The sequence below is a fragment of the Peromyscus leucopus genome, chromosome 7, assembly GCF_004664715.2.
Source record: "Peromyscus leucopus breed LL Stock chromosome 7, UCI_PerLeu_2.1, whole genome shotgun sequence".
Classification (NCBI taxonomy): Eukaryota; Metazoa; Chordata; class Mammalia; order Rodentia; family Cricetidae; genus Peromyscus; species Peromyscus leucopus.
In genome coordinates this window covers 78,000,757-78,026,805 of record NC_051069.1, presented here as the reverse complement: position 1 = coordinate 78,026,805, position 26,049 = coordinate 78,000,757, and the positions used below count along the sequence as shown (strand labels likewise).

Sequence of the window (26,049 nt, the reverse complement as noted above, 5' to 3'; positions counted from 1 at the left end):
TTTCCTCTACTTCCTGACACCCTATTGTTGAGATTCCCTTATTTTACCACTGTATGTGTTCTCCAGTGTAGGAAACTCAGCTTTGTTGGCTGCTAGTGGTCTTTGGCTCACATGCATTGGCACTCAAACTGTGTGCTGTCTTTAGTGTTGCTACATGTCATTCATTGTCATTTCCACTGAACTAACTTTTCTGTTCACTCTGGCTTCCTTCTCCCATCACCATTTCTTTCCTGTTTCAGATATACTTTAAATGGTTGCAAACACATGAAACTCCCCTTGCTACACCTTTTCTGTATAATTTTTCTCTTTCCCTGGGCAAGCTTCAGGGGAAGAAATCAGCTTGCCACTGCATCATACAGTGAACATGAAATTGCATAGCAACAGCTTTTCTTTTTCTTTTTCTTTCTTTCTTTTCTTTTTTTTTGTTTTTTTTTTGTTTGTTTGTTTGTTTGTTTTTTTCGAGACAGGGTTTCTCTGTGTAGCTTTGCGCCTTTCCTAGAACTCACTTTATAGACCAGGCTGGCCTCGAACTCACAGAGATCCACCTGCCTCTGCAACAGCATTTCTTATACTGGGGTCTCACTTAGGGATTGAGTAGAACTAATTTGAAATTAATAACTTCACTTATGTGATGTCAGTGAAAGAATGCAGAACCAGTAATAGGAAGTTTTGACTTTGTACAAAGAAATAAAAGCATGCATTTAAGTTGATACATTTTTATTAATAAGCTGCCTCATATTAAAAAAAAAGTTAGATCAGGCAAGAAGACATGATCACCAGATACTTTCACTCCTTTAAGTTGCTTTTGGTCATAGTATTTGTCACAACAGAAAGAAATTACAACAGGAGTATTTGTTAAGGAAATGGAGGGAGCTTTGCAAAGCAAATTTTTAGAGTATGCTAGATTTTTATTCTGATGCTAGCCTATTTAGAAACAATCATTTGCCAGGAATTTTATGTAAAATTTTAGAGGTTACTTGGTCCTGGCCAAGCACAAATGTAGGGTATTTTGGGGTTCCTGGTAAAATAAATCTATAATGGATCAACAGCATGGTCAGAGAACAGGGCAGTGGTGGTATATATGCCACATAGCTGTCTTCCGACTCTAGTCTAAGTTATTACAAACTGCAAATACATAGACATGACAAAGCTGAACAGTTAATGAGGAGTTATAACTATGAATCTGAGCCACTTAGCACTCAAATCTAATTTTTGTTACAAGTGCACTAACCTCGGTGGAGTTAAAATATTGACCCTGTTCTGATTCACAACTCAAAACTCCCAGGTCTTGGCAACAGCCCTTAGCTCCTGAGAAGCAGCATTAGTGAGGGCTCTCTGGGAAAATAGGCTCCCTAAAGAGGTACAGTCCTGTGACCATTCTCACTGCTCAGAGGTGGCTAGTAGAAGGCGGCAATCTCTTCCTTCTTTCCCCCTGTCCCTCAGGGAGAATAAGCCACAACCCTGAGATGCAGTGACACGGTTGAGAACTGGGAGACTTTAGCCCACGGGGACACCAAAAGGAAACCAGAAGTAGGGATCCAGAGAAAAGGGGGACTTCTCAGACTGTGTATGCTCCTCATGCTAACACTCTTACATATACCTTGCCAGGCCCTATCTGCGCAACCCAAAGCTCCTGACTTGCAACAGGGCTAGGCATGGGCTGTTTCATACTTGTGGGAGGCCTGGTGCCTGGTTGGTTCTAGAAAGTCTGTGGGTATATCTGAGCAAACTCCAAAGTGGCTTCTCCAAGGAGCTGTCCAAATCATGTTCTTCCAAATACTTGCTTCTGCTTCCACAGTTCTAGACCCTTCTGTGTACCCTAGAAGTCAGCTCCCTTTTCCTGACTTCCATGGGCTCTGCCTAATGGACTTCTGATTATAGTGGTCCCAGAGTGAGCCCAGCTTATTCTCAAGGAGAGGAAGTCAGCAGGGAACATTCACCTTATGGTGCATAGAAAATGAGTTTCTTGCTGGAAATGCAAATTTTGAAGAATAAAATTCTCACTTCTGAATACATAATAGTCCCTAATTAGCTCACAGGTAATTAGAGAAATTGCTAGAGACCACCACACTCTTTAAGGCCAGGTACCTAGGATTTCTTTCTCTAGGGAGAAGATATGCAAACAGTTAAAATTCCTTTTCAGCAAAGATTTTATTTTTCCATATATTATCATTGGACCCACTGTGCTTGAAAATGGTTATATGCTCCTATTTTCCACCTTTTCTGTAAGTTGGCAGCAAGACCTCAGCTTCATTGTCAGCTCAGGATTGAGGGGTGCAGTCTGTCTCCAAGATGTCCAGACAATCTTAGATGGGTGGAGCTGAAATCTGATGTTATGTCCTCAGAGTCACTGGGCTACTCATTCTTTTTGACTTAGCACCCCCACAGTGTGACTCTCTTGAAACAAAGGAAATCTTAAGAAATGAAACCATGCACCACTATCTCAGCCTGCGCTGCCCATAAAGCTGAGCTGAAATTACAAACCCTGTGTGCTACTACTTTATTGGAGGGTTTAATAGGAATGAACCAAGAAATCATTGGATAAAGTCCTCTAAGCACATACTGAGCAGGTAAGGCTAGAGGCAAGAAGATTATTCAGGTTGCTGTTGCATGAAAGCTGCAAGAATCTGGATTATTACAGTGTTGGTAGGGCTGGAAAGGACAGCGCGAGTCAAGAGCAATTCAGTACACTGAACTGATAGAATCGTAGTTGTCACATTTTTAATTAGGCCATTTGGCTGACCAAGAGCCTTCTGGGGTGTGCCATGGCTTGTAGAATGCATCCTAAAGTTTGCACCTGGACATTGATGGCCCTTCACTTCCAGCTTCCAACTCAAGAGCTGCCCCAGCGTAACTGTATCAAATGCTATTGACTAGAAACAGAAGTCATGAATCCACCAATTTGCATAGCACAGTCACTTATAAATGTTTCCATCTACATTATTTATTTGTTTGGACTCTCTTATTTCTGATGTATTATTTCCCAATGACCATGCAATAATTTAGGCAGGATGGCACTGGGCACTTTTAGGCAGTGTGGACTCCACCATGAGGAAAGAAGATTTAGAAAGACCAGTTGTTTAATTGGCCCTCTGGTCAGACCCTTTCCATGTGCTGCCCCAGTAACTCACAAGCAAATTCTGCCCTACAACTTGGCTGACCTTTCCTTGCTCTAGGTCCATGCTCGGCTAGCTCAGTTTACAGCACCAGAATGGGGGGCTGGCGCAGAATCCATCTGATTCTATCTAAACCTCAGATGAACTCATGATCCAGTCTCATACCCAGACAGCTTTAATCGCAAGAACATTGAAGTCATCACTCTTCCCCTAGAAATTGCTTTCCAGATCTTTGTCCTACATAAATACATCATTGTGAATGGCTCTGTTGGACACTATTAGATATGAAACTTCTGAAAGCTTTTTAATTGGCAAAGATGACTTTACATCTTTCAAAACGCCGATCATTAGAAATGTTCTTGCAAATATTTTGTCTGTAGCTGGGATGTATGTCAGTATCTGGTTGATTAATTTATCATCCACAACCCTATGTTAAATCTAGCTCTTCCAGAAAGCACTCTGGGGCAAAGCTTGCCTTCTGCCCACCACAGACCCACACTTCCCTTCTGTAGGTTGGAGCTGGTTTTAGAAAAAGGCTACGTGAGCAGGGACTGTACTTTTAACCCTCTAAACCTAGATGGAGCCATGTGACAGGTATTAGCCAATGAAGTGTAAATCTTATCCCCCTCAACATAAATAAAATATTGATGTTTTTGTATATGTATTTGTATAGCTGGGATGTTTCTCTCTGGGTCCCGCCAAGCCTCAGCTGTCCCGCAGCCCACTTATAAAATAATCACTCAGACACTTATATTACTTATAAACTGTATGGCCGTGGCAGGCTTCTTGCTATCTGTTCTTATATCTTAAATTAACCTATTTCTAGTAATCTATAAGTTGCCATGTGTCCCGTGGCTTACCACTATGTTAACATCTCCTTCTCATGGTGGCGGCTTGCAGCGTCTCTCAGCCTCAGCCTTCCTCTTCCCAGCATTCTCCTCTCTGTTTGTCCCACCTATACTATACTTCCTGCCTGGCTACTGGCCAATCAGTGCTTTATTTATCAATCAATCATAGCAACACATTTTTACAGGTTACAGAACATCCCACAGCATATTTGTGCCTAACTACTCTCTTCTCCCATCAGCTGGCCAGATTTCAACACTCACAGAGAACCCAGAAAACATAACATACTGAAGATATAGGACCACTGTAGTAGTTTGAATGAAAATGGCCCTGTAGGCTCGTAGGAACTGACACTATTGGGAGTTGTGGCCTTGTTAGAGTAGGTGTGGCATTACTGGAGGAAGTGTGTCACTGGGGGTAGGTATTGAGGTCTCAGAAGTTCAACCCAGGCCTAGTGTGATTCATTCTCTTCCTACTGCCTGCAGATCCAGATGTAGAACTCACAGCCACCTCTCCAGCACCAGGTCTACTTGCATGGCATCATGCTTCCCACTATGACTATAATGGACTAAACCTCTGAACTATAAGCCAGCCCCAATCAAATGTTTTCCTTTATAAGAGTTGACATGGTCATGGTTTCTTTTCACAGCATTGAAACCCTAACTAAAACAGCCAGGATTGGACTATGTCTCCACACATAGAGCAAAACTTCTCTGTCTCCTCATAACCTTGTTGGTCATGCCAATACTCACTAACCAAGAATATTTTCAATCAACTCTTAGACAATTAAGAACAACTTTTATATATCAAGCCATTACAATCTTGGCTTTTGTTATTGCTGCTTCTGCTATAGCTAACATTAGCATAACTAACATAGTCGTCTCTGTTTTGTTTTTGTTTTTGAAGCCTTCTTAGATCTGCTATCCACTTGTACAAGACTCTGTGGCTTCTCTTTCTACACTGTAATAATTTAACAGCTGCTTATTCATATGCCCATCTTCTAACTTGTAGCCCATTGGGCCAGACACTGGGTGTTTCCTAACTATGTGTCCTAGCTAATAGAACAAAAGAGTTACTTAATCAAATGTTTTCCAAGGTATGTTTTCAATAAATAGATGCAATTCTGTAATGCTTACCAGTTCACGAGAGGCTTCTTCCTATTTGATTTTAGTCTTACTTACCAATTCAGCACATACTTGTGTAAAACTCTGCTGCCCTCTATGTGGGGAGGCTATGTTGATACATTTTTTATTATCCCATTGTTGTCAAAGGAAACTATAAGGATATGAAATTACAGGTACCATGTGTCACATAGGATGATGGATAGTAATGGCAGTCAACTGATTCTCTGTATGATATTTGTGAGGAGGGTGCTCCAGTTAGTATTTTGCCTTCCGATGTACTGTTTTTCTGCTCTTCCTTTGAAGAGTATTAATTCACTACATTGAAGATGGAGGAATACATGAGGGATGTTGATTTTTCATCCTCTGATCTGGGTAAATCTCATCCAAAGAAACCTATTTTGCCACAAAGCTTATATGATTATACTATAAAGTTATAGACAGAATCACCATCACCAGTGAGCTGGTGTCCAGCTCCATGTCTACTGGGTTCAGTGAAGTGCACTGTACCCTGAAATAAGAGATTAACTTCAGTCTAGAATGTTGAAATATAATTCTAAATGCTCAAGGTATGCAACCTGACACTAGCCTTACAGATAGAATCACTAGTGAGCTGGTGTCTGGCATGCCTGCTGGGTTCAGTATATATATGATTCCTTCCTGTGGAATCATAGACTGGCTTTTATCTAGGATGTTAAAATGTAATTATAAATGCACAGGGTTTGCAACCTTACACCAGCACTAGTATCTGAATAGCAGGCCTTTGTGGCTGCCCACTCAGTGAACATTCACCTCTGTGTCCTTGCCGAGGAAACCCAATTGTGTCCACTTTCCCCATATAGCCATTGCTTCAGAAATGGGCAGATGTTGGCCACTGAGTCTGCGAGGAACAGTCAACAAGAAACTAAAAATGGGATGAGGTAGTTTTTCTCAAGTGAATGTGGTGAAATGTGGGGAACCAGCGCACTACACTGAAGGTAAGGCAACATGAAAAGGAGGATAAAACCAAAAACACCCATAGAAACATATCAGACTGTTGAAGAACACATTCCAATTCTGTCCTCCCAATGGTCTCATTACACAAGGTAATAAATACTCTGGTCTCTTAAGCCATGGTGAGTTTACTTACATTATTAGGACATTCTAAACATTGATAAGTTACCAGTTGCACTTAGCAACTCAACCTGGAATAAAAGAACAGAAAACTTAATTAAGATTAGTTGAAAAGATATGGGAGATTATTTTTGTTCCAAAACAATAGGACTAAGGATAGCTAATTGCTGGCATTGAATTGTTGGTTCAGACACATCAGGGTTAGGGTATAGCTGGTTGGCAAAGCACTTGCATAGCATGTAAGCCCTGAATCCCCAACTGAGTGATACATACACACACACACACACACACACACACACACACCACTAAACATCAAGACCTTTAAAGTTATCTTGGCTTTCCCTAACATATGTATGGTGGTTGCTTCACTTCTATTCACAATAGCTGAGCTCCAAGAATGAGGAAGGCCCCATCATAGCAAAATGTCATGGCAGCTATACAGGGAAACACAAACATTCTTAAAAACCAGAGGAGGTTTATGTCTACAGTGATGGACTCAAAGGATACTACAGAATGATGGTATTTTCATCTGAGTACTGTAACATCCTCAATAAAATCAGAATTTTTTTAGTAAGGAAGAAGAAATAGCTGGTAGGTAGAGAAACAAGTTTCTGACATATTTCATAATGCTTAGAGCTAAAAAACCCCACTAAAATAAAAGCCAATCAAAATTCTTTATTGGAATATTTAGAATACAGTTGCAGTATGAATGCTCTCTGCCAACACAAAAAGTGCAACAAAGGAGAAATTCTGCAGCCAAAGAGGAACATAAGCTGGGGGATCTGGACAGTAAAGGTGAGAGTTCTAGGTTTTCACAGGAAGAGTGTGTTGTGTGGATGGTGCACTGCCACTGACCAGGAGATGTCTAGATACAAACCAGGAGCAAGTACAATGGACCCGAGGGTTGCTGAGATGGCAAGAGGGGGACACCCATCTGTAGGTGGGAGGAGGCGGCAAAAGGCAGCTCCAAGAATCCAATTTAAGTGATCAATTGCCTATGCAACAACTTTCCTGGTCTGTTTCCGGATGGAAATTACAACCTGAACATTCATCTTTTCACTCTCTCAATTTTATAGTATCTAGAAATAGAAAAAAAAAAATCTGTATCAATGTAATGGAGAGTGTCATAAAGAGCTGGGAATTTTATAAAATTTGCATAGAGTAGAACTGGTTGGGGAAGTCTCTGTCTCCTGGTTGATAGGGTCTTTGAAAGGTCATATGGGAAGCCAGTGGGAAATAGGCCTAGTAGACCACAAAGAACATCTCCCTGGCAATTCTAGGAAGGCAAGTGGAAGGGGAAGTCAGCAAAGCTTGTTACCATGAGTTATGTAGGGACACGTTCCTGTTATTAAGCACTAAGGGTTGGCTATATTTCTCCAGCCTTTGTGGAATCAATTGACTGTTCAGAAAAACAGCATTATAGGCCCAGCAGATATCCCTGTCAGCTCTGGGAAGGGGCAGTGTGCAGGTCAATAAGTACCCAACTAACACCGAAAAATAAAATCCCCTGTTTTCCAGGGATCCCCTGTAGCATTACTGACTCTGGTTTCTCATCTTCCTTCGCATCCACTAGCACCCTGAACTCTAACATGACAAATGCATGTCACCAAGTTATAGCAGAAGGAACTGAAGCAAGGATTGCCCACGGGACCATTACAACGAAAAACCCTTGAAGGTCCTTAGCCATCTGGAGGAGTGAAAGTTCTCAGAACTTAGAATGAGAGGCCTTTATTCTTTCAGCCCAGAGGTTTCAAGTCAGGGGAAGAGGGAATTGCCTCAGCCGACATCTAACAGTGATAGTGCTGGCTAGACATGGAATTAGTTCCCCTACTTAACTCTGATATTATACCATAGGTAAAGAAAAATTATCATTCGGCACACCAGAGTATAATTCACCACAGATCAGCATGTGGATATGGCTCTCCCATTATCCCTTCCAGGTAAACAGACCTGGTTAATGCTGTTTGTCAACTTGACAGGCTCTAGAATCAGCAGATGCAAAACAATGAGCACACCTGTGAGGAATTACCTTGATTAGGTTAGCCTCAGGCCATGACTGAGAGGAATTTTCTAGATTAGCTTGATATGGGAAGACACACCCTTAATGTAGCATCAGCATTCCTTGTGATGAAGTCTTGGACTATATAAAAATGGAAACACTTTTGAGCACCAACATTCATAGCCCTCTTCTTCCTGACTGTGGACATTATACAACCAGGTGCTGGGTGGTGCTGGTACATACCTTTAATCCCAGAACTCAGGAGAGGCAGAGGCAGGTGGATCTCTGTGAGTTCAAGGCCAGTCTGGTCCTCAGAGCTAGTTCAAGTACAGCTAGGTCTATTACACAGAGAAACAAAGGAATACAAAAAGTCTCAAAAAGGAAAACAAAACAAAAAAAACTAATACAACCATGTATGTTTCTCCTGCCATACCTTCCCTGCAGCCATGGATTTCCAGAAAATAAGCCAGAATAAACCCTTCCTTCCTTAAGGTGTTTTAGTAGCAGCAATGAGGAAAGTAACTAATATACTCCCTTCTAATGAATAAAACAACACAGGTAATGTGATTTTTTTTTATCCCTCCTTTTCTGATGCCAAAATATGTAATCCACAAATTTAAACAGAAGACACAATGGAAATCTATATGGCCTTCTTCTGCCTAGTAAGAAACCAAACAAGTCCCCAAACATAAAAAGTTTAAGCTAAAAAATGAATAGTTTCAGAAATCAGAGAAATGATGCACACTTACCCCAATATATATGCAAATAGTAATGCTTTATACAGAGATGAATGTCTGGAGTCAGAAAATGCTTCATTTTAATGAAAAAAAACCACCTTTATTACCACTTACTATAATATAAGACTACTCATAAACAATGCTAATATAGACAGTGAATTATTTCCCACAACACTGTAGGATAGGTGCTATCAATTTATCTATTTTAAAGATGGTGACACTAACACTGAAAAGTTAAGTAATTAATGTGTCCATGTGCTGTGGCATGTTGTTCTGTATGCCATGAATATGTGTTGCTCTGATTGGTTGATAATAAAGTGCTGATTGGCCAGTAGCCAGGCAGGAAGTATAGGCAGGATAAGCAGAAAAAGAGAATTCTGGGAAGAGGAAGGCTGAGTCAGAAGTCACCAGCCAGACACAGAGGAAGCAAGACAACAAGGCAGAACTGAGAAAAGGTACTAAGCCACATGGCTAAACATAAATAAGAATTATGGGTTAATTTAAATGTAAGAGCTACTCAGTAATAAGCCTGAGCTAATGGCCAAGCAGTGATAATTACTATAAGCTCCTGTGTGCTTACTTGGGGGATGCGAGTGGGAGAGATTTGTCCTGACTCCTGGCCAGCCGGGACACAGGAAAATTTCCAACTACACTCATGGACACAGATCCCTCACAGAAGCTACAACAAATAGAGCTCTATCAAAAGCTGAACCCAGTATTCAGAAATCACTCCTTCAGAAAAGTGCAACAAAGGCAAAAGAAAATATGAAAGAAGTAAAGGTCATGATTGGAAAGATCAGAGAGATGGAGATGATAGCTTCTTTTCAAGTGTTGAAGCTTTAACTTTTTGTGGAATTTAACTAGTCTTCATTTTTTTTGATGGATCATAATGTTTTTGTTATACCCATGTATCCGTTACTTTTTTGTTGCTGTGCTAAAAGACCATGGCCAGGGCAACTTATAAAAGTAAGAGTTTTTTTGGACTTATAGTTTCAGAGAAGAAGAGTTTGTTATAGAAGGGAAGTGTGACAGCAAGCAGCAGGCATGAGCCAGAGCCAGAGCAGGAAACTGAGAGATCACAGCTTTTATCTCTAACAAGAAGGAGAGAGAGAGAGAGAGAGAGAGAGAGAGAGAGAGAGAGAGAGAGAGAGAGAGAGTAGGAAGTGGGGTAAGACTAAATTCTCAAAGCCCACCCCCTAGTGATGTACTTCCTCCAGCAAGGCTGCACCTCCTCCTAACCTATCCAAACAGCACCACCAACTGGGGACAAAGTGTTCAAACATTTGAGCCTAAGTGGGATATTTTTTTTTTTAAATTCAAAACAGCACAAGCCAATAAAGGTTTGCTAAAGTAAAAGATTTCCTCCCACACTTTCTTCCAAAAGCGTATTATTTCAATAAATGTATATAATCTATTTTGATACAGTTTTTATGTATGCTATGTGGTGATGGTCCAAGTTCATCCTTGCCATGTGGATATCCAATTGTTTCAGCAGCACTTTTTTTTCCCAGTAAACCATCCTTTCCATCAAAGAGAACTGCCTATGCATCTTTGTTAAAAAGTAAAGGTTTTTTGTTTTTGTAGGTGTTACCCACGTTTACACATATATACAAGTATCCATATACATTACATGTTAGGATTTGCAGGTGAAAGAGAACATTAGGTTTCTGTCTTTTGGGCTTGGGTCACCTTGAATAATAGGGGATAAAGAAAGATAGGGGTGGGTAAAAAGACACCTAGGACACAAAAGAAGAAAAGAGATGGGAAGGGGAGGTTCCAAGGGTGGATCAACAGTAGCAGGGGGTATCAGAGATGAGGAGAAAGATGAATCTACTAAAACATGCTTTGTTTGAAGATGCCACAATGATATCAAATATGTGAGTGCTCATTTTAAAAATAAAACAAATAAATATACGTATTGTGTCCTGAGTTTTGTCCAGACTCCTAGTTTTGTCCCAGTAATTCATGTCTCTTGTGATCGCCTGACTGCCTTGATGCCTGTGTCTTTATAGTAAGTTTTAAACCCAGGAGGTGAGTGTTCTACAGCTCCATTTTCCTTCACAGTCTGATGATAACTTTATTTTTGTTTTGGCTGTGCTAAACGTTTTTTGTACATCCAAACCTGTATCAGGATTTGCTCATATATTTTAAAAACAAGAAAAGGCTGCTGTCACATTGATTGCATTGGGTCTGGATCTGTACTTCAGTTGAAAGAGAATTGCTGACTTAATAATGCAGACTCTTCCAATCCAATCCACAAACATGAACCATCGCTGTTTTCTTGGATCTTGAATCTCCCTCAGGAACACTTTGTAATTTCTAATGCATGAGATTTGATTTCTTTTTTCATTGTTAAGTTTATTGGAAAATTATACCATCTTTAATTATAAAGCATATGTAACGGATGTCATATAATTATAAATCATATATTTCCAAGTTAGGAGTTTATTTCTAAATGTATTCATTTTGGTGCTATTATACATGAAAATTTCTTCATAATTTTGTTGCATTTGCTATATTTTTTCTTAGCATAAATTCATACTGATAGATTTATAAAGACATTTTTTATATGGAAGCACAGAAGACCCTGGAATGCCAAATTGTTTGCAAAATGAGCAATGCTGGGGTTATATCAACTAGATCTCAAATTACATTACAAAGCCATGATAAAAAAAAAAAAAGGAATAGAATAGATGACCAGGAAATAAACCCACACAATTACAGCCACCTAACTTTCAACAAGGTTTCCAAAACATACACTGAAAAAGAGGAAGTCTCATTTCTGCTGTGAAAAAACCCTGAGTTTCCAAATGCAGAAGAATAAAAAGAGATCCACACCCTTGCCCTTCATAAAAATAAGTTCAAGATGGATTAATGGTCTTAATAAAACACTGATACTTTGAGACTGCTAATGGAAATACTTTAAAAACGTAGGCATTGGCAAGAGTTTTCTAAATTAGACTCTAATAATACAGGAACTATATCTCAAGAATTAACAGAAAAGAGTACATGAAATTAAGAAGGTCCTGCACAGCATACAAAACAACCATGGAGGTAAAAAGCCAGGCTACAGAATGGATAAAAGCAAGGCCAGCTACAAGTCAAGTGGACACTAATATCCAAAAGAATTGTAAATGATAAACACCAATAAAGTCAACTCATCCAGTGTGCTAAGAGAGAAAGATGAAGAATGAGATCAATATTACCATACAGAACCCAGTGGAAGAGAGAGGGAAAACTCCTCCCATGGAGGCTGTGGTCTATCAGGCAGAACATGTGCAATAGAAACTGCACTACCCAAGTGACCTAAAAATTTACTGAGTCCACGAGGAACAGGTGCCATTGAGCCTTGGCCCTCTCCCCAGCTCTGGCCTACTACACTCACAGAAGTACTTTTTCTCTTAATAAACCATCTGTGTTTCTGTACTGTCCATGTGTCTCTGTCCAATTCCTTGTTCCAGGATACAAGAGAACCTGCAGATCCTATCTAGTCACCCCCCCCCCCAGATCCTGATATCTGCCTATGACACAATCAACAAATGGACCCATTAACTGAATAGACAATTAACAATAAATAAAAATGGCCAAGAACTACTTGAAAAAGTGTTCCACATCCTTAGATCCTTAGTCATGGGGGAAATGCAAATGTAAACTGCTTGGCTATTCCATCTCACCCAGTCAGAATGCCTATCATCATGAAAATAAATTCTGGAGAGGAGTTGAAGAAAGAGGACTCCTTAGTCATGGCTCAGGGGAATGCGAACTTAAGCAGCCACTGTGGAACTCAGTGTGGAAGTTGCCAAACTACTAAAAACTCCCATGCAAGACAAGTATGCATACCACTCCTGGAGTATGCATAAGCACATACCTGGAGGATGCTAAGTTAACCTACTGCAGAGATATTCAGTTGTCTATTTACTACTGTACTCTCCACAATAGCCAGGAAGTGGAACCGGCCTAGGTGTTCATCAGCAGATACGTGAGTAAAGCAAATGTGACGCATATACACAATGGAATTTTATACTTCTGCAGGAAAATAAATTGTGGCCTTTATAAGAAAATGGATGGAATTAGAAATCATTATATGATTAAGCAAAATAGCCCACGCTCCAAAAGTCAAAATAATAATGTTTTCTCTCATATGCACAATTTAGATTTAAAGGGTGGGGACATGAAATTAAAAAAAGGGGGGATGCATCTTGAGAGGTGAGGAAGAGATCTTAAAGAGGAGAAAATACACGTGACATGAAAAAAGAAAGGAGAGACGACAGAGAGATGAACGGACAGTGACAGTTAAAGTGCTGGCTGCTCTTGCAGAGGATTGAATTTAATTCCTGGTACCCACAAGGCTGCTAATGACCACCTGTAACTCCTGTTTTAGGGTGTTTGACTTTCTCTTCAGACATCCAAAGGCACTAGGCATGCATGTAGTACACATACATATACTCAGGAAAAACATTACTACACATAAAATAAATATTTTTTAAAAGAAAATAAAGATGGATGAAAAGATGTGAACCAATGGTAGTATTAGAGACAATGGGGGCAGACACTGAGGAAGGGGCAAATTAGAAAGAATAATGACAGATATAAATGAAAATTTCACAATGGGACCCATTATTTTTCATGCTAACTTAAAACTAGTTCTAAAAATTTGTGTTTATTTCATATGTTTGAGTACTTTGCCTGCATTTATGTAAGTACACCACATACATGACTCACTAAGCAGATAATGCTTAACTCCTTAATAAAGACAATACATGTAATGGAAAATGGACAAGGAGCTAAGATTTGCTGAAATTCTACCATATGCCAAACACTCTGCAGGAGTTATGTTGCATGAATCTCATAAATCCTTTCAGACATGTTATCATTACAGTTTGTTAACTAAGGAAACTCAGACGCGAGGGTTTAGGCAGTTCATCCACAGCACATAAATACCACCTGTTACCTGGGGGTATTTATAAACATTAATGGGCCAGTGCTCTTAACCCCTTGGAGGCCTGTTCTTTTCTGAGGGGAGGGGAAACACAGGAGTAGATGGGGAGCGCTGAGAGGAGTGGAGGGAGGGGAAACTGTGGTCAGAATGTATTGTGTGAGAGAAGAAAAACAGAAAAAAAGAAGGAAAAAACAAACATTGATGGGTCTGAGGACTAGAGAAGAATAGTCCCTTAAATCCCATCTATCTTAGTTAATTTTTCTGTTGTTGATAAAATAACCTGATGACAGCACTTAAGGAAGGGAAGGATTTATTCAGGTTCAAGGGTACAATCACGGTGAGGAAGTCAACACAGCCACTGTGCACATTGCCTCTGCACTCAGGGAGAAGAGAGCTATGAATCCTTGTGCTCATATCACTTTATTCTTCAAAAACATTTAACATGTCTATTAGGGGTTATATATGCCATGGCATGAATGTAAGTGGTCAGAGGACAACTTACAAAAGCCAATTATTTCCTTCCATGCCTTTGTCCACTGAGCCATCTTGCTGGCCTCATTTCTCCATTCTGTAGCATCTAAGATCTCATTCCAGAGAATGGTGCTACTCACAGTGGGTGGACCTTCCGACCTCAATTAACCTAGTAAAGAAAATTCCACACAGGCACACCCGGAGGCCCATGTCTCGGGCGAGTCTAGCTTTCATCAAGTTGAGACTTGAGATTAACAGCCACACCATATATAAGATTCAGCCCCAGCATCATCTCCTCTGTTAATGTTTTTCTCAGATGTTTTACCCATCAGGCATTATGCATACAATCTACTGTTGTCTTACATTGTTGTCTAATATTGGTTACTATGGACAAATAATTTTTTTCTTTTAAGATCTGGGCACTTTGAGGACACAGATAAACATTGTCTTCTCTACCTTCATTTCTTAAGATCACTCACAAATGATATGAAGCCTCCTAAAACATATGCTAAATTAACAAATCTTACTCATAGGAATAAAAGACAGGATTTGGTTAGATTGGCTCTACTTATTTCCTGACTGCTATTTCTATCGGCTATATTAAGAGCATGACCTTGAATCATGTGGCTGAAGCTTCACTTACCAGGTGACCACTTTCCAGATTTCAGTGGTGACACACCAAGATGAACTCCTGAGAGAGCTGGCTTTGCCCAGTCAGCCTTGATGTAACTGATTCTGCAGCAGCTGGTGCTTTGCTTTCCTGCTGTCCTGTTCCCTGGGCTCTGTCTCCAGGATGAAGCATCTCTTGATGTCCTCTCCCTTCTCTATGAGAAACATCTGGTGGTGGGTTTATCTTGGTGTTCAAAATTGCCAGCAACATTCAGACTTTAACCATACTTTCTCTCCAGGGATGAGACTGGCAGTTACCACATTCCTTAGAGCAGTGGTTCTCAACCTTCCTAATGCTGTGACCTTTTCACATGGTTCCTCATGTCGTGGTGACCCCAACCATAAAATATTTTTCTTTGCTACTTCATAACTGTAATTTTACTTCTGTTATGAATCATAATGTAAATACTTTTAGAGATAGAGGTTTATTAAAGGGGTCACAGCCCACAGGTTATGAACTTTTGCTTTAAGCCTCATACACCCTATCTCTTAACCTTCAAATATAGTTTCCAAAGTAGACTTCAGTACCTTGATTTTTAAAGATAAGGAAACCTAAAGCTAGAGGAAACATGAGATGTAATGGACATGTATACAGATCATCAAACTCTTGCAAACAGACTGCCCAGTCTCACTGAGGACCCTTCCCAGGAGCTGAAGCCAAGCTCTTTCTTTTCACTGCTGACATATTGGGCCATATCATTCTGTTCAGCAGCATGTGCACTGGCATCTGTAGCCTCTACCCAGCAGATGCCCATAGCATCTCCCATTTGTGGCCAAATTATTTCTAGAAATTACCAGTAAGCCTGGGGACAAAATCATTTCTGGGCTACTTTCCCATTCCAGGTTCAGATCTTACTTGAAAGTTGCTGCAATGAATTCTGGTTAGTTTAAGAAGAAATGGGAGGAATGTATCATAACAGTGTTGGAGGATCCATAAATGTCTATAGAGATTCTGTAAAACAAATATTTTGGGGGACAAAAGCCAGGTTGCCTAAATCACTCCATAGGAAGATATCATTCTATCTTAAAATAAACGTTTAGTTTAACAGATATTGAGTGCCTAGTATGTGCAAAGTAATTGGGATAAATCCGTATCCAAAATATTCATCTCCACAGAGTTCATATTGTTGTGCAAAAGAACATACAACACAGTCTGGAGAGACTGCTCAGCAATTAAGAACACTTGCTGCTTTTGCAAAGGACTTGGGTTGGGTTCTGAGCACCCACACTGGATAACTTACAACCACCTGTAACTCCATCTCCAGGAGATCCAGCACTCTCTTCTGGCTACTGCATATGCAGATTATACTCAGACACATAATATACACACAATAAATAAATAAATAAATAATAAATAAATATATATATAATAAATAAGTAAATATTTTAAAACTGCAAACATGCATGCAATAAACAAAAACAATAATATATTAAAATACAGCAAATGCAATCTTTTTAAAAAGCAGAGGAAGGCTCATTCTGGAGGGAGAAAATACAACACAAGCTGCCTATGGTATATAATGAGAAATTTGTCTCAAAAATAATTTAAGGAAAGGTAAAAGGACTTGAGTGATGGGAAAAAAGTTCTGTAGGTCTTGTTAAACCTGGCAAAGACATCACTGCATACAGGTCCTGTACATACACACTGCTGTCACTTCAGTCCACTAAGACCAGTGCTCCCCAGAGCAGAGGTCCTTGTTACTAGAGGAATGATTCTCCATGTTGTGCTTCTTTGCATCACCACCTCCAGCTGCCCAGCCTCAGGTAGGAGCAACTGCTTCAACAAACCTGGATCTCATGACTGTATCCCAGCTTCCAGGACAGGAGACAGCAAGAGTCGGGATATATTGGCTTTTGTAAGATGAAGTGGGCTCCTTCTTTTCCCATGTATGATGCTAGGTGGAAAAGATAAACAATGCCAATTGAAGGAACATAAATTTAGAAACTAGGGTAGCAGGCAGGGCTGATGAAAGGAATGAGTAAAGATAGCAGTGCACATTAGCAGAGGGTTTATGAAATGAAACAGTCATGAAGTATTTCATCTTCAGACCTGCTCATCTGAACCCATTATGTGTCTTCTTGTAAATGACCCTTATAAAAAAGAGAGCCAACAAACTGTAAATAATTTTGTACAAACTATATTTCCACTTCGATGAGCCCATGTTGAAATCTGATGAAGAAAAATCAAGTCATTTAAATTTTGTTTCGGTAACCAATGCTGAGTCTCACATTTACAGTTGTAGGACCAGCCAGTAGGGCACAGGAGTCATCATATCAAATGTGCCATCTTTCTCCTGCATTATATTTAACAGTTCTTCTGGATGTTGGTCAGAATACGGGGCCTTGATTCATCCTCTCATTGTGATGATGCAGTTTGGTTATGAAGGTTTTAAAAAATAGGTTCAGCCAGCACAGAAATGAACATGTGTGCTCCTTCCATTTAGTTCATCTACTTAAGCCCCAGCTTTCATTTATCATTTACAAGATATCCATATGGGTTGGTGGAATTACTGCTAATACAGTACAGCTGTCATGGCCAAGTGCTAATGAGATTAGTTCACATATTAACTATTTTAATGCCCCTCTGGTGGAGTCTGTGCACAACTGGCCAGTCTTCTATGGAAATCAAGAAGGAAGGATTTGGAAGTGACCTTACCAGGCACTGAAACTACCTTCACTTTACAGGAGTAAAAAAATGGAAGTCAGAGAAAGCTAAGGGCTTACATAGTGAGTCACTGCCTTCCCTGATCTCTGTCTAGTTCACATGAACAGAAGGAGCTAGAGCCACTCTGTCCCACCGAGATAATGCCAGCTACAGATATAAATCCCACACATCATTCTGAGTTTTCCGTACACATTTAAAAAGTCCAGAAGAAACAGATGGAATAAGCATGTAGAAAAGCTTCCAGCAGCTTATGTCCTGGGCTGGCTTTTTGTTTTCTTGTTTGTTTTGTTTTGTGGAGTAGCTGAATCTCTCTGTGGCTCAGTACTTTAGGTTATAAGTGCAATATACCCAGTGTTATCACAGGACCACCCTTAACCATGGCCTTCCTCAGACCCTACAACACTTAGCCCAGGGAAGGTTTGGTTTGTGGGATACTGGGCCCAGGTTTTCCCAGACTGACACTGATACTGTCAGAAAACATTGAAGAAGAGATTTACTACCCCTTTAAGTATATATATTTATATATTTTAAAGTTATATATACATTACTTTAGAGATCAGGAAAACTCTCCCTTAATCCAATATTGTAAGACACTGGCTCATCTATGTTGGTTATCTCAAATTCACTCGAGTGGAAGAAACTACTCAACAAGGACATGTTTTTGCTTCCTGGTCCTCCTGCAGGCCAGGCAGAAGAGGAAAGGTCTCTTGGCTATAGGTTCCCCTAGATGCCTCAAGACAGGCAGTCCTTTGCTGCATATTTTCCCTAGTACCTTGCTTGTTCCACTGTGGCAGCTTTGCCACTTTCTTCTTGGGCACTTGGCCCAGATGGCTGAGTGCTTTGTGTTCTATTTTTCCTGCCTTCAGAAATGACCAGCACTACCCTTTGCACATGGGTATGAGTGAGTTTGGAGACCTTCAGCTGGATGGATACTTGAGGGGAATCAATTGCAACTATCCTTGTCACAAGTAATCTTGAATTTAGGATTCTGAGGAAGGAGATATGACTCAGTGGTTAAGAGCACTGGCTGCTCTTCCAGAGGATCTGGGTTTGATTCCCAGCACCCACATGATAGCTTATAATGGTCTGTAATTCCAGTACCAGGTAGATCAGACGCCTCTTCTGGCCTCCATGGGTACTAAATGTACATGGTACACAGACATACATATAGGCAAAATACTCACATACATTAAAAATAATGATAAAATTAAATTTTAAAAATAAAAAAAGGTAGGGATCTGACAGATTCCTGAGGTTAAAGTCAAATATGGACACTTGAGGCTGAAAGTAACATATTTCCCACTACAGCAAGTGCTCAAGTGCATCCAAGTGCTGGGAAGATGGCTCTGCAGCACTGACCAGCTGTTATTCGGCATCTGAGCACTGTCAGCAATAGCATCACTGAGGATGCTCTGCAAGGACCTGTTAGTTAAAGTAAATAACCAGGTTTTCAATACACTCCACTTAGAGATTAGCAAAGCCCCCTGAGAATAATTAATGGCCAAACTGTCACATGTGTAACTGCACGTATAGCCTCTCAGATAACCTTGTCAAGCCAAAGAACTTGTCTAAGCAAAGGATCAGTGAATTGCACAGAGTTCTATATTGGTTTTGTTTTTCTTTTTCTCTTTTTTTTCTTGGTTTTGTTTCTCTATGCAGACTCTCTCTGAAGCCCCCATAGTAGTATTTTTACAGTTGTAGTGCTTTGCTTCAACTAAGGAGAGAAACCTTTCACATTGATCTGAGAAGTTCATATTCTTCCTTTAATACTCCATCTGTCCTATTACAAAATCAATATTTATTAGTACCAGCTGAACACTAACATTTGAACTCTATAAACCCAGATAGGCAAGATTTCTGGTCTTGATCACTCATAGAATACAACATATAACACACACACACACCACACACACACACACACACACATACACACACACACACACACACACACACACACACACTCCAAAAGCTAATCATCTTTCTCAACAGCAGCATTATTTATATTTTGGGATAGATAATTCTTATTCCTAGACTTATGGGATGTTTCTCCAAAACTAAGGCCTTTACCCACTATGTAGCACTACTAGCCCCCCTCCAATGTTGTAGCAAAACCAAAAATAAGTCCAGACATTGCCAAAGATCCTCTATGAGTCATGGGTTCCCTTGGTTGAGCCCCACTGGCTTAGGCAATAAAACTTTGTATGATACCCCTTCTTTTTAAAGAGAATCTTTGCAAATACCTTCCCAGAACACTAAAATGAATGCCCCAACCTGGGTAACAGCTAACAATTTACACAGTTGCCATTACGGAATCACTGAGCTGGTCTCAAAGTGCCTCTGCTTTATTCAATTGTGATTGAACTACTTAGAGAGCAGCCTGGCCCTATGAGGAGGTGCCTAATGGAAAGCCATATGTGAGACAGCTAAAGAGAATCAGTATGTCTTCAAAATAAAGGGCCCTTTTTGTTCTTAAGAGAAGAGGACTAAGATAATTATCAACTTAGGTTAGTCTCCTGGTTGATAGTGATGTATCTGCATGTCTGAGTCTCAAAAGCCTTGGGGGTCACTAAAGTAATTCTTCTGAGGTGTTTCCTGGCTGGGAAGCAACAATGGAAAATTTTTGCCCAAAAAGAGAATGGTTAGTTTATTTTCTATTCTTGGTGAAAGATGGCTATGTAGTGATGGTACCTTCCTTTAGGGGTGAGGGACACTAGAAGAATTTCTTGCTTTGATTCCACTCTGCTAAAATCTTCATTGCATACATAATCTCATTGTGAAACAGACTCACTGTGCACCAGTTTGTCTGAGTTCTGTGAGACTGAACATACTCCTTATGCATCAAGTTGAATTAAGTGACCTTACTACACAGATAGACAGGCAAAAGACAATGGGAACCTAGAAGTCATGTGAGGCAGCCCTGCAACCCAGGCCCTGGCTGTCCCAGTCAGCTTTCTTTTATCATATGACACTGCATTCTCAGTAGTTTCTAGTTCCTAGCAGGGAACTATAAGTCAGAGTGGTCAATTAGGTTAATTCCAAGGTTGTTAAAAGTCCTATCCTATGAGGTTACCTCATACTTTGTAATCCATATAAAATAAGCTCCAAATACTTGACCAAAATACCCAAGAGAATGACTTAAGGGGGAGAAAGGATTTCTTTTGGGTCACAGTTTCGGAGCCTTCCATCCAGTTGTTTACTGTCACATGTGCTTGGGAGGAACAGAATGGCAGAGGGAGCATGCACATATGTACATGTGTCACCATAACAAAATATCTTAGTGACTTAATGTATAGGGATGAGGTTTAATTTTGCCCTGAATTTTTGAGGCTTTAGTTCATGATTAAGTGATCTTACCATTTTGGGCTAGTAGTAAAGCACTGTATCATTGTGACACTGGGTAGCAGCACAAAACAGTCATCTCATTAGCCAGGGTATATAAGTGAAAGAGAAAAGGCTGCAGATACAAACTCCGTTCAGAACTATGTCCCCAGTTGCTAACGGACCTCCTATCAGGCTCCACTTCCTGAGGGTTCACAACTGTGCTGCCATGAGGATCAAGCCTCTAACACAGGGACCTTGGGTAGGGTGACACCTATCCAAGCCAAGCACTAACACTAACTATGGTGTGTGTGTGTGTGTGTGTGTGTGTGTGTGTGTGTGTGTGTGTGTGTTGCATGCACATGGATGTGTGGGTGAGTGTACCAATGTGTGTGCATGTGAAGGTCAAAGCAGGATGTCAAGAGTCTCTCTCTATCACTGTTCTCCACTCCTTTACCTTGAGGCAGAGTCTCACTGAATGAGAAGCTTTCAGTTTCAGCTAGGCTAGCTGACTAGTGAGCTCTCAACATCTGCCATCTCCATCCCCCAGTACTGGAGTTACAGGCACACATAGCCATGCCTAGATTTTTATATGAGTCATGGAGGATAAAAGTATAAAAGTCATTTGATATCAAAACCTGGAAAACATTTCACAAAAAAGGGCAAGCATGGAGATCTAAGGAGAGCCAGGGGAGAAACACCTCTGCCTGTTTTGCTACCAGTACCCACTGCCCCTTTCAAGCTGTCTGCCTCAACGGAGTACTCTGTCTTTAGGATTCTGAATCCATCCGGTTGCCACTGGAACAAGCTGGTCCTGAGAAGCCAAACTGCCCAGGTTAAAAGATTAGGCCTCTGTCAGTACCCAATCCTGAAACAGCCACTTAGACCAGTTTGAAGACACCATTGCAAATTTACCCCTGCCCTTGACCTCGTCAGTCTCCACAGCAGACAACTGCCTGCTTCCCCTAAGTTTAGCCTGCGTGTGTCCCTATGATGAAAATGGTCTCTCCTGATCAAAAATGCTCTCAGTCACAGTACAAGAACTATATAAACTTAGGTGAACTAGACTTGTTCCTGTTTGTATGGCTGTTTCTGACAGGAAGGATGTTGTGGTGGTTTGAAAGAAAACGGCCCCCAAAGGGAGTGGCATCCTTAGAAGGTGTGGCCTTGTTGGAGGGAGTCACTGTGGAGGCTGGCTTTGAGGTCTCATATATGCTCAAGCCATACCCAGTGAGACAGGCCACTTCCTGTTGCCTGAAGATCAAGATGTAAAATTCTCAGTTCCTCCAGCACCATATCTACCTGTGTTGGAGCCCACCGAGGTTTCCTAGTGGCTTTACCCAGCAGGACTGCATAAAAGGATGATTGGGCCACGGGCCTGGGTACCAGGTGTTTGGAAAGGTCTACACTTGGTTGTATCTAGCAGGGGGAGGTCTTTTTGCCTTTACCCCTTGGCATTGTTATAAAAAGCCCTGTTGAATAAAGTTTTGGGCTGGTGGGTTTTGACCCAGGCCTTCCCAATGCTATCCTGTGTTTCTGTCTTTCCTCTTGTCATCTAGGTATCTCTTTCTATCTAAATATGTCCCATTTCTTCCTGCTCAAGAGTACCCTGGTTGTAAAAGCGGGGGCTGGTCCCCCAAATACCTATGCTCTGCCATGTCCTTCCATGATGATAATGGACTGAACCTCTGAAAGTGTAAGCCACCCCATTACACATTATCCTTTATAAGAGTTGCCATGGTCATGGTGTCTCTTCACAGCAACAGAAACCCTAGGACAGGAGTCATGGGGATGAAAATGCAAAGATCCTTTACTTTCTACATTTCCTACCTTACTTGGCACATCCAGACCAGTGATAAATCCTGTCTCAAAAAGTGTGGATGATACCTGAATAATGACACCCAAGGTTGACCTCTGGCCTCCAAACAATAGATACACACATGCACATGTGCACCTGCATGTACATGTACAGACAGACAGACAGACAGACAGACAGACACACACACACACACACACACACACACACACACACATGCATACACACAAACTCAAAAATAAAAGAGAAGAAAAGATTGAACAGTGCCAAGGCAAGTGAGAACAGGATGGACACCAGGCAACTATGTATCTCATTTGAAAACAAAAAACAACTAGCCACAGGCAAAGGAGATCTAAGAAGCCAAGAGGCAAAATGTCACATGGACTATCCGTGAACACTTGCCCAGAGGGCACAAAAAACAATACTTAGGTACTTCAGTCAGTGGGCAAGAGTTTTCTATGGAGTTCTCAGAGAGGAAGAAGACAAGATGTGCTAAAGGAAAAGGGTGATGATTTTTAATCTTCGGTTGTCTCGTGCAGCTAACAGAAAATAAATACTGTTTTGTTGATGTTCCCCATACCTCTCTGCACCGGCAAAGGTAAGTCACAGCTGTTTTGTTGACATTCTGAATTCTTCTAAGTACTGTTTTTTTTTTTTTTTATTAGTATTGTCATCTATTTTGTAGGTCTGAGATTGTTCTTGAGGGGAAGCTCTATTGTTTTTGCCCATTTTAGATCACATGAATTATTGTTGTGTTTATCTTTTTGTATTGTTAACTGATACATTTTTTGTCTACACTCCTTGTGCATCATGATGGGGTAATAAAAACTGTAATTACAAACATTTTTAACCCACAGCTGAAACTCCAAATTCTTGATCAGTTGACAAGGGATTTCACATTTACAAGTGAAGAATAACCAGCTATAATCACCACATGGTAAAAGGAAAGACAGAAAGGAAACAACTTTGACCACACAACAAATTTAATTTAATTTAAGAAAACCAGTAGAAGGGAGGTCTCTATATCAGGAAAATAGAGAGCTCCCTACTTATAGACTAGGAAAAGTTGCAGGGAGAGAGTGGGCGGGGAAAGGATAGGAGATGGAGATTAAAATGCCCAAGATTGGCTGTTGCTATGAGTAACCAGAGAGCATTAAATAGTGAGTAAAGAACATAGGAAAATGAATAAACATCTCTCATGGCCAGATATCATGAGGGGTCAGCAAGGTTTTAGGAAAACAAGTTGCTTTAAATCTGGAGTGATAATTATTGTGGTTTGGGGAAATGGTCATCAATTAACCAAAATGAAAGAGCTTTATAAATGGCATCACCATGGCTAACACATGAGATTATTAGAATCAAACAATTTGAATGTCTGTATTTGGAAAGCTAACAGACAGTATATTCTGACTTTTAAATAAGGACCCTCTATTATATAATTCCTAAATGGGAGTTAGATTTTGCAATTTTCACATTAAAGATCTAATGATGTCACTCCCAATTGTGAACATAAAACAGTGAAATATTAATTTTTGTTCAAATTAACCTCAGGAAAAGCTAGTAAGGAGCTGTACATTCATTTTCCCTTTTCTTCAAATATAGTGTGAACTTGAAATTGTATTCAGTTTGTACCAGCTACCCAAATTTATGGTGCAGTTTCCTGGGTTGTTATCAAATCAACAAGGAAAACAAGCTTTGTTTGCAACTCAGGACAATTACCTAATTTATTTGAATTAGATTCATAAAACCCAAACTCATTCATTAGAATCTTATTTATCTGCTTATCAGTTTAAGGAGAAATTGGGCAATTTTTGGTTTGTGTATTATCACTCTCTTAAAGAGACAATATGTTAAAATAGCATATGATAGTACATACTGTGGGATGGAGTGCTATTTTATGGCATGGTTTTGATGTGGATTCTTTTATCTTCATCTGGCTATGTAATTTAAGGAGAAATGGAACATATTTGAATTATACAAATAAACTAATACTCACAGATGTTTAGACAATAAAAAGATTGGCTTCAGCTTGTACATAAAAAGATTATGAACAAACACTGTATAATAGGTGAGATTTACATTTATAAATTAGACTAGCATCCTTTAACTTTCCTCTTCCAAGCAAAACATAGTAGTGGACCTGTAGTTTGATTAAGTTTAAACATTTACATAGGCCTAAGATGTACCTTAGTGAATTAATTGCCAATGTGTGCAAATGCATTGGGTAGAAAGCCAATCTCCCATCTAGTCTAATAATGAACTAATTTTGCTTGAAATACATTTGTCTTTCCTTACTGATGAAATTGCAGTGGACACTGATATTATGAGTCATTTAAATGCAGGTTAAACTGTACACTGACTGTATTTGTTTTCCTCAGTAGATCAGATCTATGCTATGTTTTTTCTGCACACAGTAATCACCTGAAATTAGGAACATGCTGCAGACTTCTTTCTCTAGGGGTCACATGTGGTGCGGGAGAGCAAAGGACTAAGAGCAGAAAGAAAGTGAATAGAATAACGTGATGTACATGGCTGGTGCTGGGGAATCTGCTGCTGGAAACTGTGCAAGATCATCACTCAGAGAGAGATGATGGTGTTGGCTTGCTACCAGGTAGAGAGCAGGAGGCCGTGACTCTATCCTCTCTTCTGAGCTATGTCTTGGTTTGCTTTCAGATATGTAGGTCCATTATCAGGTGTGATACCAGCTTACCTTCTGCTTCATGGTCCTCAGTGGGCAGAGCAAACTCCTGTCCCAGGAGAGGTTCTCCTCCTTTCCGAGTCAGCTCAATATGCTTTTGGCCTTGGGATTGGTCATCAGAGCTCAAGTCCCAGCTCTTGGACTCTTAATCTCTTTATTGCTGTCCACATATCACCTGCCACCACAACAGAAAAGAAGCCTTCAAAAAGGAATAGAAGAAGACTTTTTTGAAAATAAGAAGTGCTATCTATTTTTAAAAATACACCTGTCATATCAGCTAAAGAGATGTCCAAAGATGACACTGTCACAGAAACAAGGAAGGTCCTTGCCACTAAAGCACGATTCAGAGGAGGAAGGTAATTCCACAGGGATTTTTGTTACATGGTATGCAGGAGGTGCTAAACTAGATAACCTGTGAGGTCCATAATTCTGAAAGCCACTCAGTTTAATTCAATGAAACATAAGTCTGGCCATTTCCAAAATCTTACAGTTTTCAGAATGATGCAGAGTTTCATAAAATGTCTAATTTAAATTTATGAAA

General features: G+C 40.2%; 1 long non-coding RNA gene across 1 annotated transcript; it reads right to left on the bottom strand.

Moving 5' to 3' along the window:
* Positions 1 to 13,441: 13,441 nt before the first annotated feature.
* LOC119088356 lies at positions 13,442 to 25,682 on the bottom strand. Its single transcript, XR_005092017.1, has 3 exons — positions 25,521 to 25,682; positions 16,800 to 16,906; positions 13,442 to 15,166 (listed from the first exon to the last, which is right to left on the bottom strand). It is a non-coding gene; the product is annotated as an uncharacterized LOC119088356 (long non-coding RNA).
* Between the last annotated feature and the right edge of the window lie 367 nt (positions 25,683 to 26,049).